A 14916-nucleotide genomic window follows, 5' to 3' on the forward strand; every position below is an offset into this window, starting at 1 on the left:
TTCTTTGACTTATCTTAAAGTCTTACATAGCTTTGGATATTTGTTGTTGTTCTGTTATTTCAGTCATGTCCCACTCTTTGTGACTCCTTTGGGATTTTCTTGGCAAAGATAGTGGAGTGGTTTGCCATTTCCTTCACCAGCTCATTTTACAGATGAAAAACTGAGGCAAATAGGAATTAAGTGACTTTCCCAGAGTTTCCTCAGCTAATATCTGAGCCTGGATTTTAATTCAGGTTTTCCTGACTCTAGGTCCAGTACTCTATCCACTACACTACCTAGCTGCCATATACAGAGGATAATTTTTCTTTAATTTTATTTTCCTGAATTTGTAACTAGCCAAAGTTTGTTTTAAACTTAGATTTTTCTTACTCCAAGTGCCAACTCTATGCAATTTTAAGAAAACCAAAATAACTTTAAATAACTTAAAAATAGCCAAAAGGAAAAACTATCTACAGCTACCCATTAGATAGATAATGCAATTCATTCAACAAAAATGTATTAAGTACCTAGGATCATAAATTTAGTGTTAGGAGGAAACTTAGAAGTCATTATTAGTTCAATTCCCGCATTTGACAAATAAGGAAAATGAGGCCCAGAGATGTCATTTACCAATACAGACAGTGTTGGAATGATAGAGCATCATATACCAAATTGAGGATTCTTTCCACTGCTGGATCTTGTTTGGAGAAGTCCAACTTTCCACCATAATTCATATCCTTGTTCAAGAAATATAAGCTTACTTTAATACTGACCTAAGGAAAGCAATTGTACATGCAAATCCGTTGCATATGTATACATATTTATATACACATATTGTTTTTCATGTTTCCCAAGGCAAACAAAAATGAATGTTAGATTATCCACTATTTTGTATTTTCCACACACATCCCAGAAATATACTCTTTTTCTATATCAGCACAGTTGTTTAAGAGTTGGCAATCCATAGAAGAGTAGAGTGATATAGTTTGTAAACTCCTCATTAGACTGTAAGCTCCCTAAGGGCAAGGTCTGTCTTTTGCTTCTTTTGTATGCCCAGTGCTTAGTCCAGTTCCTGGAATATAGCAGGAACTTAATAAATGCTTATTGATTGATTTATTCATATAGAGCTCCAAAAGTGATGTTTCATCTTTTAGTATGGCAATGACAAAATAAAACTTCATATCCATAAATATCATTCATCTAAGAACTTGCAAGGATATATTGATAAAGGTTTCCTTCCGACCATCTCTAGCCCAAGTAATAAGGACCCAGCTTACCAGGATACTTTGGTTGTTAGATCCATAAACTGCCCTAGCTGTTATCCACTAAAAGTTATGTTTATGAGGCAATAATTGTCAGGGCAAAGAGGTTAATCACACAATAAAATGGGATTTGAAATAAGAGGTAGAAAAGGGTTGAGAGATGAGAATTCTTATAATAGCTTAATATATTCTTGAAAATTCTCAAGTTTATGAAAACAGGAAAAAACAAAAACTCCAACATTTTTCCTATTTTTACTCACCAAGGAGTTTGGTTTGGGGCATAATTTTTGTGGAAATATGATTGAGAAGCAAAAAGTTGTTAACACAGAAGATCCTCACAATAGAGGCAAATCCACTTTATTTCACCTTACACTATTGTCTAACAGAGGGTACAACTAGGTGGGGCAGTGGATAAAGTACCCAGCCTGAAGTTTGCAAAACCTAAGTTCAAATCCAGCCTCAGACACTAACTAGCTATGTGACCCTGGGCAAGTCGCTTAAGCCTCTTTGCTTCAGTTTCCTCATCAATAAAATGAGAAGTAAATGGCAAACCACTCCAGTATTTTTGCCAAGAAAACCTCAAATGGGTTCAAAAACAGTTGGACAGGACTGAAATAACAGAACTACAAAATACCTAAAAGAGATTCCATCATTAAAGAAACTAACGATGTGCCCTAGATCTTTCCCCTCCTTTCCCCTCAATTCTCTCTTTTACCATCAAGTTTTCTCTTGAAACTAACTTGTGGAGTCAAAATTTGCACCCAAGCCTTCTGTACCCAAGCCTAGTGTTCTTGCTGTCTTTTTAATTACAGCCTCAGTACCAGTCTTTAGGCCAGTCTCCCTCTATTTGAACAGTGAAGATGGAACAATATACAATATACAATACAAATCCTCTCCCTGGAAAACTGTGGATCCTCCTTCAAACTGGGGGTAGGGGGAGGGAGCCGTTCCTGAATTTTTGTCTCTCTACATTGAAATACTGAACCTCCAAACAAACTGCTCTGATGAATAAGCATCTTAATTTGGTGTGCTCTATATCCAACTTCACCCGATATATTAAAACAATGGATAAAAATTAAAAAGCACCACCTAGATAACTGGAAATGGTAAAATTACAAGAGTATTGAACTCATTTTAAAAGTTCTGCACTTTAAAAAATATTTTCATGAATGCTTTGCATAATACCAATTTCAACATCTTTAGTTCAGTTCTCTGGCTTATCAGAATCTCTGCCCTGCCCACAAGGGCTGTGTATCTGTATCTGAGTACAATAAAGGTTTCTCAAACCCATCTCAGTCATACTGTGGGTCTACATTTGGCATGTACAAATGTGCTGGTGTGAAAGAGAGTCCCTATGAATGTTTACCCCCATAATTTACTTTTGGTTCTCATATGCAAAGCTATTACCTGTAGGTGGAGTTACAGATACCCTGCTATGATTCATGGAATTCTTGAAAGACTCTGATGCCTCACCCCCCTCACTGCAAGATGCCTGCATTCCATCTCTTAAGGAAATATTCTCTTAGATTAAGGTTTCAATTCCTACTAAAAGAAAAATACTCCTCAGAGGTGATACTTTGAGCCAACTGCTTTTATGTTAGTGTGAAAAAAAAGATTCTGAGAGCAAGTTTTTATTAGATAATTTTTAATTAGGACCACTTTTTAATAGTGTGTAGTGATGTGAAAGTAAGAGAACACTGGTTTTATGCCAGTGGGGAGGAAACTCTACATGCACTGGTGCTTAACCTGGAATCTGTGAACCTTTCTCAAAATATTTTGATAACTAAATTGCAATGGAATTCATTTCCTTTGTAATCCTATGCATTTATTTTATGCATTCAAAAACATTATTCTAAGAAGAGGTCCATAAACTTAACCTGATTGCCAAAGACATCCATAACACACACACACACACACACACACACACACACACACACACACACATATAGACAAAAACTATACCACCTTTATTATTTTACCTAAACTTGGTTTAATGGTACATTTAGTAAAAGAAATTATAATGTTAAATATGCTTTATTTTATTTTATCAAATGGATGGGACCAACAAGACTCCTAACAAAATAAAATCTCAAGCCTAAATGTCCTGACACCCAAAACTTGATGCTAAAGAGTTTTAAAAGTTACACGGAATTGAACTGGAACCCCATTTCACAGCAATCTCTCTCTCTCTCTCCTCCCTCCCCCTCCCTCCCTCCCTCTCTCTCTCTCTCTCTCTCTGATTTCCAATGAAATCTACAAAATCTACGGAATAATCTCCTTAGCTGAGAAAACATTTGTAAAGCTTTGCAAACTTTAAAGCGAAATATAAATATCAACTAATTCTCATGGTTCTCATCTTTTTCTGATGATATTCAGCTAAAAATCATCCTGAGACAAGTCATTATCCTGTTATTATTTTGTGCTTTATATTCTTCAGATTTGGGAGCAGGTAAATAAAATTACTCCTTTTTGTAGTTGATTGAGAGGTAAATTCATCTTCTGTAGTCTCAATGAAAGCATCTTTGGGACAACCCTAGGAACAGATAGGACTTCAAGGATGATAGATACTTTATCCAGTTTATACATGATTTTGATTTCTCCTAAATCTAAGAGAATTTCAATACATGCAACTTAGAATTTATGAGTATTTGGCAGGACAACATCTTTTTTAAAGTTTTTTTTCTTAAAATCTGTATGAATCGATATTATATCAAGACAGTTATGAAGAACACATTTGTCGGTGGTAAAGCTCCAGTTCCAGAGCAGATTATTTGTTGGATTCTCAAGGCTATTTTCAGTTCTATATCAATAGAATGAAGATTTGTCATCTGTTTATTTATGCCAAAAATAGACCTGATGAATTATTCTTCACTAGTTGATGTTTTATTAGGATTCATTAGGTTGTGATGATGATGATATGATAATTATGATAATGAGAATGACAATGACAATGATGATAATGTCTCTACTATATAAAATAAATCTTTAAAGAGGGCTATGGCCACTTCCAAAGACTACAGAGTATACTCTGAGAAAGTCTGCTTGGGTTTGGCATTGCTTCAGTCATGGCCTCCCACACTTTAGGGTTTAGGGAGTGAGGGGACCCTGGAGCCTTGCTAGTCTCAGTTACATAATAATGCTGGATCCTCTAGCTATGAAAGGTCTCTTCCCCTCCCCTTCTCTTCTCTCCATTCCCCGCCCCCCCCCACCTCCCAGTGGAGACCCAGATGTCAGTGGAGCTTCTGCACAAGATCCACTTAGGATTCTTTGCTAATTCATCACCAGCTTCAGAATGTTCCCTTTTGACATTTTTGTTCTCTCTGCATAACTTCCATAGACCTCCACCATGAAAACCAGAATTTCTATCTAGAGAAACACCCAGATAGTCTTTCATGGTAGTCTTTGATGTCATCCAGAGAGCCAGATGTGCCTGCTATTGAGTAGTGTAAGTGGGTTTCTAGAAAAGATATTCCTTCTGATTGGAATGTACCATCAGGCATTCAGTTATGATGATGCCCATGAGAATACCACACTGATGATCCCACCTTCAACTGATGGTTACAGGAAGGTTCTGTGGGAATAGCCAGTCATTCTAGATCTGATGTACCAATAGCTTTCCAAGGTGAAGGAAGGAGAAACTAGTTTGTACTTTCCTACTATAACTTCTGGTGATGATAGGAACAAGGTCCAGTGATGATGAACAACACTACGCACATCATAAATAGCAGGCAGGGATGAGAGACCTGGTATGTAGTCCCCATAAAGACCCCACCACAGAAGAAACCAAGTACCACTGAGTGGCAGAGACACTCCATAAATTAAAGTTATAAAATTAATAGATGAAAAAAAGAAGTCAGATTGATTACTTCAGCCCATTCGACTCCAAGTAGCACACCTCTTTCTTCTCCCAAGCAAAAATCCAGAGGCTGGTTTATTCATGGCTCTTTTGCTTCCTTATCTGGCCTAGATATTAGCAACATGGATTCAGAAGTGGAGGTAGAGGGGCAGCTAGGTGGTACGGTGGATAAAGCACCAGCCCTGGATTCAGGAGAACCTGAGTTCAAATCCAGCCTCGGACACTTGACATGTACTAGCTGTGTGACCCTAGGCAAGTCACTTAACCCTTGTTGGCCTGCAAAAACAACAGCAACAAAAAACAAAGTGAAGGTAGAGATAGAACTTTACCTGAAAAATGTAGTCTTTTCAGACCAAGAACCCTTCAGAAAACCAACTCAGGGTCCAGTCCTACAGAGGTATGTAGAAGCCATCACCAATGGAGTTCAAACAGTTTCAAGCTACCAGAATTGCAGAGGATTCAACAGCCTTCATGACACCTAAGATGAACCTTCCAGTGATAGAAGAGAAGGGGCATAAATGTGTTGACTTCCACAAGATTCTAAAGCTCCCTTTTCATATGGGCAAAGTTGATTTCCCTGGCAAAGCACTGTTATGTAGAGAGGGCACTTACAAACCAGGGCTTCTTAAACTTTTTCCACCTGCAACCCCTTTTCACCTGAGAAATTTTTATGTGACCCTGAGTATATAGGTATATAAAATAAGTATATAAATCAAACACTTACTGCCAAATTTCTCATGACCCCCACATTCAGTTACATGTATGGGGTCATGGCCCACAGTTTAAAAAGATTTGCTATAAAAAGACTTTTACTTCTTCTCAACCTCCTTGCACTAGACATAAGAAAAATGTCATCCATTCACAGTTCTGCTGAGGATAATATTCCTCAGGAGGTGGTGATTGATTTTTTTAATATTTGTAATGGGGGTAGAGACCAAGATAGTAGATTAGAAGCAGCACCCTAGTTGAACTTTCTCAACCTTCTCTTCCAAATAACTTTAAAATAATGCCTCAAATCAAATTTTGGAGTGGCAGAGCCAATGAAAGGTAAGGGTGAAACATTTTTTCTAGCCTAAGAAAACTTATAAAGTCTACAGGAGAGTTCTGTGACACTGTGGTAGAGTCCTGTCTGGAGCACACACAAGTAGTGACAGCAACAGTGGCTGCACTAGCAGCTTCAGAAGCTCTCAGCTCAGGGATGGTAATAGGATAGGACAACTGGTCAGAGATTTCAGGGAGGCCCTTAATGTCACTGAATACAGCTGGCACTTATTAGAAACTCTATTACTCATACATAGTTCTGGGTCACAGCTCCAGGGTGCAAAAGAGCACTTGTGGCCAGTGACAAGGAAGTACAGGCCTTGGTCACAGTTCCAGGGCCAAGAGCACCATGCTGGTGCTTGTGGCTATAGGGGAGCAGGGACCATTCCTGGATGAAAGCCAAAGCACAGCATCCATCCCTCTCTCCCACATCACCCCAGCTTGAAAGCACCAACAACTTATAGACTCTGCAGAATTAGCTCTGAAAACAGCAGCATGAAAAAGCCTAAAGCTTGAGACAGTACCTCCCCACTTGCAAGTGAGCAGATCCCAACTTTAACATATAGTTCAAAGTCAAGAAATAGACTGGAAATATGAACAAGCAACAAAAAAGAACTTGACCATTAAAAAAAGTTATTATGGTGACAAGGAAGACCAAGACACAAACTCAGAAGAAAATAATGTGAAAACAGCTACAACCAAAGGCTCAAAGAAAAATGTTAATTGTACACAAACCCAACAGGAATTTCTGAAAGAGTTAAAGAAAGAGATGAGTAGTAGAGGAAAAAATGGGAAAAGAAATGAGAGTGATATAAGAATATTAGGAAGAGAGAAAATTAACAGTTTGCTTTATTTAATAAAAAGTCACCAAAAAATGAAAAAACAGCACCTTAAAAAGCTCACTGAAGAAAATAATTTCTTAAAATTTAGAATTAGGCAACTTGAAGCTAACTTGAGACTTCAAGAAACAATAAAACAAAATTTCATTGGAAAAACAACTGACCTGGAAAATAGATCCAGGACAGAGAATTTAAGAATTATTGGACTATCAGAAATCCATTATAAAAAACAAACAGATAGATAGATAAATGAGTGAATAGATAAATAAATGAATAACTCAATAAGGTTACATTCCTATATGGGAAGATAATTCATGTAATTGTTAACTTTGTCATTATTGGGGCAGTTAAGAGGAGTTTACATAGATGGATGGAATGAGTATGAGTCAATTATGTTGGAATGATCTCTAAAAAATATGAAAGGGGAGGCAGTTAGGTGGCACAGTGGATAGAGCACTGGCCCTGGATTCAGGAGTACCTGAGTTCAAATCCAACCTCAGACACTTAACACTTACTAGCTGTGTGACCCTGGGCAAGTCACTTAACCCCAATTGCCTCACTAAAAAAATAAAATTAAAAAAAATATGAAAGGGTAAGTAAAAGGTATACACTGAGTGAAAGGAGAAGGCAGAAGGGAATGGGGGGAATTTTTCAGACAACACAGGCACACAAGGAAGAGCTTTTACAGTGGAGGAGAAAATAAGGAGAGGTGGTAAGAAATACTTGAACCTCATTCTCATCAGAATTGGTTCAAAGAGGGAAGATAGAGATATATAGATAGATAGAGATAGAAATAGAGATAAAATAAATTTATAATTCTAACTGTGATGTTTAAAATCTAATGTGGGTCCTTACCTGCCCCCCCCACCCAGTTTTGGGAGGAAACTGGCTAAGATTTACTGATAAATTCAGCAAGAGGTTAGGCTTTTAAGGATTTATTAAAGATTAAAGACAACACATGGGATCCCGTTATGCCGGAAAAGTCTATCTACTTTCTATCTATTTTCCTCTCTCTGTCTGCCTTTTCTCTGTCTCCCACCAAACCCAAGTCCCAAATGAAAAGAGAGAAATTCAGCAAGCAAGCCTCAGCTTCTTACTTCCTGTCTCCCTCCCTGAAAGGGGAGGTCCTTCAAGCTGATTGGTTGAGGGTGGGTCTCCTGTTGATGTTGTAGTCCACAGCCTCTGAGAACAACACCCCACTCAGGACCAACCAGGTGTGGTCTCAATTTAGTCAATCTTAAGTAGGATCTCAGTCACTTTCTCAGTCTCACCTAATTCAATCAATTCCAAATCAATCTTTAGGTGTGGCCCCTGGGCATCTGCCAAATCCCATTAGTTTATCATATATGTATATGTGTATATACATATACATAAATACGTATATATGTATATACATGTACACACACACACACACACACACACACATATATTGAGAATCAGGGTGCCACTCCCTTGCTGAGAAAGACATTGTGAGAACCAGGGCAGTGCCACCCCAAGGAAAAAGCATGTGACTAGCGTCCAGAAGTTACATCTATTCATAGCATGTTACGTCTACTCATAGAACTCCCATGTCAATCAATGCTATCAGCCAATTAGCTTGGAGCTGTTTTGGGGGACCACGCCTGGGTGGGCCCACAGGGAGCTTCCACTAGGGGAGTACTGGGGATCCTTTTTTCTTTCTTTTGGAGGTCATAATAGGAGCAGCTGCAGGGAGCTAGGGTCTTTCCTTCTGAACTCCATGTGTTTGTTCTCTTTACTAACCCCTATTATACTTTAATAAATGCTTAATGCCCCAAAGACTGGTGCTATGAGTTTCTAATTTAGGGTGACCACACATTAGATTTTAGACCTTGCAATTAGATTTTAAACTTATATATATATATATTTTTTTTAATTTATATTTATATACACATACACACATATATATACATACAGTCAATTGTGTATAGAAATGAATCTTTACCAATAGGGAAACAGGAAGTGAAGGAAAGAGAAAGTGGGGGAAGGGGTGATAAAAGGCAGAGCAGATTAAGGTAGACAGTGGTTATAAGGAAAATGGACTTTTGAGGAGAGACAGGTTAAAAAGAGAGAGAAGAAACAGAAGAAAATGGGATGTAAGGAAATACACAGTAATCACAACTGTGAATGCGAATGGTATAAGCTCATCTATAAATGAAAACAAATAGCAGAATAAATTAGAAACCATAATCCAGTAAATGTGTTGTTTACAAAAGACACATGAAACAGAAAGTCACACAGAGTTAAAATGAAGGGCTAGAGCAGAATCTAATATGCTTCAGCAGAAGTTAAAAAAAAAGGCAGGGGTAGCAATCATGATCTCAGATAAAGCAAAAGAAAAAATTAAACTAATTTTTAAAAGAAAATCAGGGAAATGTTGTTCAGCCTTGTCCAATTCTTCATGACCCAATTTGGTTTCTTTTGGGCAAAAATACTGGAATGGTTTGCCATTTCCTTCTTCAGCTCATTTTACAAAAGAGAAAACTTAACAAACAGGGTTAAGTGACCTGTCCAGGGTCACATAGCTAGTAAGTATTTGAGGTCAGATTTGAATTCAAATCTTCCTGACTCCAGGCCTAGTGCTATGTTCACTGTTTGACCTAGCTGTCTCAGGGAAACTACATTTTGTTAAAGATACCATAGAAAATGAAATAATACAGAAATTTTTACAGAAAGTTTCTCTGATGAACGCCTTATTTCTCAAGTATATAGAGAATTGAGTGAAATTTATAAAATAAGAGCCATTCCCCAACTGATAAATGGTCAAAATGTATGAAAGACAGTTTTTAGAAGAAGTCAAAGCTTTCTAGTCATATAAAAATGCTCTAAATCACTATTAACTAGAGAAACAAAATTAAAACAGCTCTGAGGTACTACTTTACACCTATCAGAAATGATGAGATGAGGGGGAAATAGGTGTAGTAATGAATTACTGGTGGAGCAGTAAACTGGACCAACCATTCTGGAGAACACTTTGGAACCATGCCCAAAGGGCTATAAAACTGTGCATACCCTTTGATTCAGCAATATTATTACTAGGTCTATATCTCAAAGAAATCAAACTAAAATGAAAAGTACTTATATATACAAAAATGTTACAGCAGCTCTTTTTGTTGTGGCAAAGAATTAAAGACTGGGGGGGCAGTGCTCATCAATTGGGGAATGGCTAAACAAGTTTCAGGATATTATTGTGAAGGAATACTGTTATGCTATAAGAAATGACAAGAAAGATGGTTTCAGAAAAACATGGCAAGACGTACTTGCAGTTTTACAAAGTAAAGTGAGGACAGGGCAATCATTGTGCACAGTAACAGCAATGTTATAATGAGTATCAACAGTGAAAAACCTGACTACTCTGATCAATACAATGCTCTAATATAATTCCAAAGGACTCATGATGGAAAAAATGCTATCTATGTCCAGAGAAGAAATAATGAACTCTGAATACAAATTAAAGTATAATTTTCTCACTTCCTTTTTAATTTTTGTTCAATATTGATTGTATGAAAACATTTTTTGCATGATTGCACATGTATAATTGATACCATATTGCTTGTTGTATTAGTGGGTGGAGGAGGAGTGGGAGGGAAGGAGAACATTTGGAACTTACAATTTAAAAAGAAAAAATGTTAAAAATTAATATTTTTAAAAATATATTTGTAGAGTACCTGAGTTCAAATCCGGCCTCAGACACTTAACACTTACTAGCTGTGTGACCCTAGGCAAGTCACTTAACCCCAATTGCCTCACTAAAATATATATATATATATATATATATATATATATATTTGTAACAAAGGTAGAATCTTTCTAATTAGGAAGAAGTATTCTGTAATGATCCAAAGTTGATCTGACTAATTTCTCAAAATATACTCAACTACAGACAACTACTAATCTATATAACTAGATTGCAGGGAGTTAAGAGGATAAATTTAAATCTAAGTAGACTTTGTTTTGCATATTTATCCAAGTGGTTTTTTTTTTTTAATACAAAAAAATAAAAAACACTGCAAAAGACAGCCTTGTTCAGTCAGGTACATAGCATAGTAAAATAGAGATATAACCTGGTAGGCAAAAGACCCTTGTTTTGGTACCAAATCTTTTCACCAATTTGTTGTATGGTTATGAGTACATCACTTAGCCTTTCTCAAGACTTAGTTGCCTCATCTGGAAAAAGTAGGCAGTTGGACTAGTTATTCTCCAAGATGCCTTTCAGTTCTAAAATGCTTATGATTTAGGGATTCTACCAATCAATATTCCAAAGAGTAAGACTTTATATGGGTGTAGTATATATCTCTTATTCCAAAATAGGTTCTACCAAGTTCAGATATCCCACACTAGCCACTTACTTGAAATGGTTTACAATCTGTTGTGGGGAAATAGGGTAGGGGGTTTGGGATAGGGATAGGGGTAGGGGTTGAGGTAAGGGTCCTTAGGAATTTCTCTTCAAAGAATTATACCCTCTTGCACACAAATCCAATAGAATAAGATAATTTATTTAGGGGCTGGAGAAGGGAAACCAAGAGAGAAATCCTTGGACTTCTCAAGGGGAGAAGGCATGGCATGGAGCATGGCTCTGAGATACCAATCTCCTCAAGCAGGAGACAGACAGATACTTTTATAGAGGTCCAATGGTGGTCTGATGAGGTGATCCTCTGACTGTGGAAAGTTCCCCTACTGAGGGAGGACCATCCATCCCCCACTGGTGGTGGCTGGGGGAATTGAGTGAGGGGTGGCTTCCGATTTCTCAAGCCATCTCTCTCTTCCTCCCAACACAAAAGCAGCAGCCACACCTAATCTTATCTCCCCAGGGATGAGGGAGACTGGAATCAAGGGTGGTGATCCTTCAGCTAGCTCAGTACTGATCAGGTTCCACTTAACTCTTTAGGTGTGTCTATCCTTTGGTTTAGTTTCTCAAGGAGAAGGTTCTTTGATGTACCCCAGAGAACTACTGGGGTGCTAGGCCCTATAACAAATCTTTCCCTAAATTGAACAGTGGAAAAGTCTATAGAAGTACAGATGTATTTCATATGCTTGTTATTACTATAAGTATATATGCAAAGGCAGAGATATTTAGAGAAATCACAAAATCATTACTAGAAAAAAAGTCAAAAAAGGAAGGTCATTTGCTATCTCATCATTGAGTAAACAAACAAATATATGGAGTTAATAAATTTTAAAAATATAAAACTGTCAACATACAAAACCCAAAACTTCTTGTAAAAGATTCAAAATGAGTCAGGATAATAATGAAATGCATTGTTTCTTAAAAGTCTCGTCTTTCTTCAACCACTTTTAAATAGCTATAATTGGTCTAAAAAAAATGTCATGTGAAGTCCTTGGGAGAAACCAATTAGTTCTACTTTAAAAAGAATAATTTTTAAAGTGTTTTGTAAAACTCTAACAACTAAAAAAAAAAATATGCATATGTAAATCACAAAAAAGTGATTTCTGTATGTAAATTCATTCCAACTTCTGATATAACTTTAATCATGGTATGCAAAGTGGTTATCATGCAGACAATTGTAATTTTCCCATTTCTTTTTATCAACTTTAGTATTCTAAGAAAGTGTTTCTCTCGGATTTCCAATTGGCTTAAAATTCCCATGAGATTGCAAGCATTCCCTATCCTTAGCAAAGCCAAAAATAATGCCATTTACCCTCTTGTGGTATGTGTCTGTTTTAGGATCCCACCAAAATCTGAAAACAGAGGCAGATGCCTTGAAGTGAAATATAGTTTCCTTCAAACCTCAAAAGAAATTTTTTTAATGCTGGGTTCCTTTTTCCTTGGGTTATTTCTTATTTCACTTAACTTGATTATTTCTCATTAATAATTTCTAAAATGTAGAAAGAACTGAACTTGAGGAGGACTAAATGAATTCCAGAGCTGGTTACTCCCAGGAGAATGGCATTCAAAAGACCTCTTACTTAGTCCCATAACAACCTAAATAAATTATTTCCCCAAGAAATTCACTGTTAAACCTTTTTCCTTTCTAAGGAGAATAAGAAACAACTTAGACAATCTCTAGATAAATGGAGGTACTTAACCAGGCTGTGGAACCTATTTAAACACATTCCTTGATCAATTGCTCATGCTCAATGGAAGGTCATAGCAACTTCTCTGAAGTTCTCTCAGCTTTGGAATTATAAGGGAACATTTGCCCAGGGCTATGTGTGGGAGTGGCAAGTCATGGGATTGGGTTCCAGAGGGTTTTTGTTTGGCTTTCTTCCCCCTGTGTTAAACCTTTTCTAAAAGAAACCTCTGATAAATAAGAAAATCATTTTATGTTTTCATCCAAAATACCCATACATTTTCCCTGAGATAAAAGTGTACTTTTTTCTATCAAAATATATTAGTTTTGGGCAGCTAGGTGGCGCAGTGATTAAAGCACCAGCCCTGGATTCAGGAGTACCTGAGTTCAAATCCGGCCTCAGACACTTGACACATACTAGCTGTGTGACCCTGGGCAAGTCACTTAACCCCCTTTGCCTGCAAAAAAAAAATATATTAGTTTTATTTCTCCAACAAATAATGGAAGAAAGAAAAAAGGAACAATATGTTGCAGAAACTGTACATATATCTGTTGATTGTCACAAAAACTCTCTGAGGTAGGTATTATTGTGATCTTTATCATATTAGTACTTGAAGTAGTTGAATGAACACTTGGAGAAATTGAAGCAGAAAAAAGTTAAGTGTCTTTCCCAATGTCACACAGTAAAGGCATGTATGAAGCTGGCTTTGAATTCATGTCTTCCTGACTTCAGGACCAGCTCTCTTTTCATTGTACAAACTTATTACTTCTGAAGACATTTGACCCTAATGAACTGAAAACACAAAATCTAGTTTTAAAAATCCTATATCCAAAAAATGTATAATTAACTAATGGACTAGCAGCTTTTAAAGTGGAAACACACTACACAAAAAGTGTTTGTTTGACTGGGGGAGTGGTGTTTCTGTTTTAGTTTTTAAGGCGAGTGAAACAGGTACATTGGAAGTGCTGGTTGGCTCAGACTACACAAAATTTTATAAAACTTGCCTAACTTAAATTGTTCAAAAAAACCATCATTTCATTTGTATGGGTCCATAGTAATAGTAATGATGATGATAATATTTATATAGGACCTACTATGTGCCAAGCATTGTGCTTTCAAATATCTCATTTGATGTTCACAACAATCCTGGGAAGATAGTACTATTATTACCCCAATTTTACAGACAGGAAACTAAGGTAAACAGTGCTTAATTGATTTGTCCAGGACCAGACAGCTAGTAAGTGGCTGAATCAGGATTTGAACTCAGGTTTTCTTAATCCGGGCCCAACTCTCTATCCACTGAGCCTCTTAGCTACCCCCATCAAAATATATTACAAACCCTCCATGCTTTTGTAGTAAGTTCACAACTTACTTATAGGGCCAAAAGAAAAAACATCATCTGGTGAACAGACTTCTGATAATGATCTAGACCAAACTTAGTCATATTGGTACTTATGTAGCAATAGAGCACTAAAGAGTACTCAAAGCTCTTTCAGCTTGTTAATATTTTCCTGGGTTTATGCTCCCCTGGCATAACTGTTGAAGATTCCTGGTCACCTCCATCCCCTACTGAGACATCAAAGTAAGACATTAGCAGAGAGCAAATATCACTTGCTGTCTCAATACACTCATAAATCATAACATTAATCTTCAGATTATTCTAAAATAGCATGTTTTTGAATGATGGACTGCTTTAACAATTTTAAATAATTTTTATTATGTTAGTAGTAAAAACCAACCTGAAAATAAGCACTTTAGGCATTTCCATTTTCTCTTTTTCTACAATCAAAGACACATGAAGAAAAAATCGTATTTGTCAAAGGAAGGTGACAAAATATGCCCTAATATTTAAAAGCATTAACTATGAGTGACTACCTGCAAACTGTTA

General features: G+C 36.8%; 1 pseudogene; it reads left to right on the forward strand.

Annotated features, from left to right (window-relative positions):
* The first annotated feature begins 4665 nt into the window (after positions 1–4665).
* Positions 4666–14916, forward strand: part of LOC122739320 — a 40527-nt pseudogene continuing 30276 nt past the window's right edge.

Source organism: Dromiciops gliroides, chromosome 2, assembly GCF_019393635.1.
Source record: "Dromiciops gliroides isolate mDroGli1 chromosome 2, mDroGli1.pri, whole genome shotgun sequence".
Classification (NCBI taxonomy): Eukaryota; Metazoa; Chordata; class Mammalia; order Microbiotheria; family Microbiotheriidae; genus Dromiciops; species Dromiciops gliroides.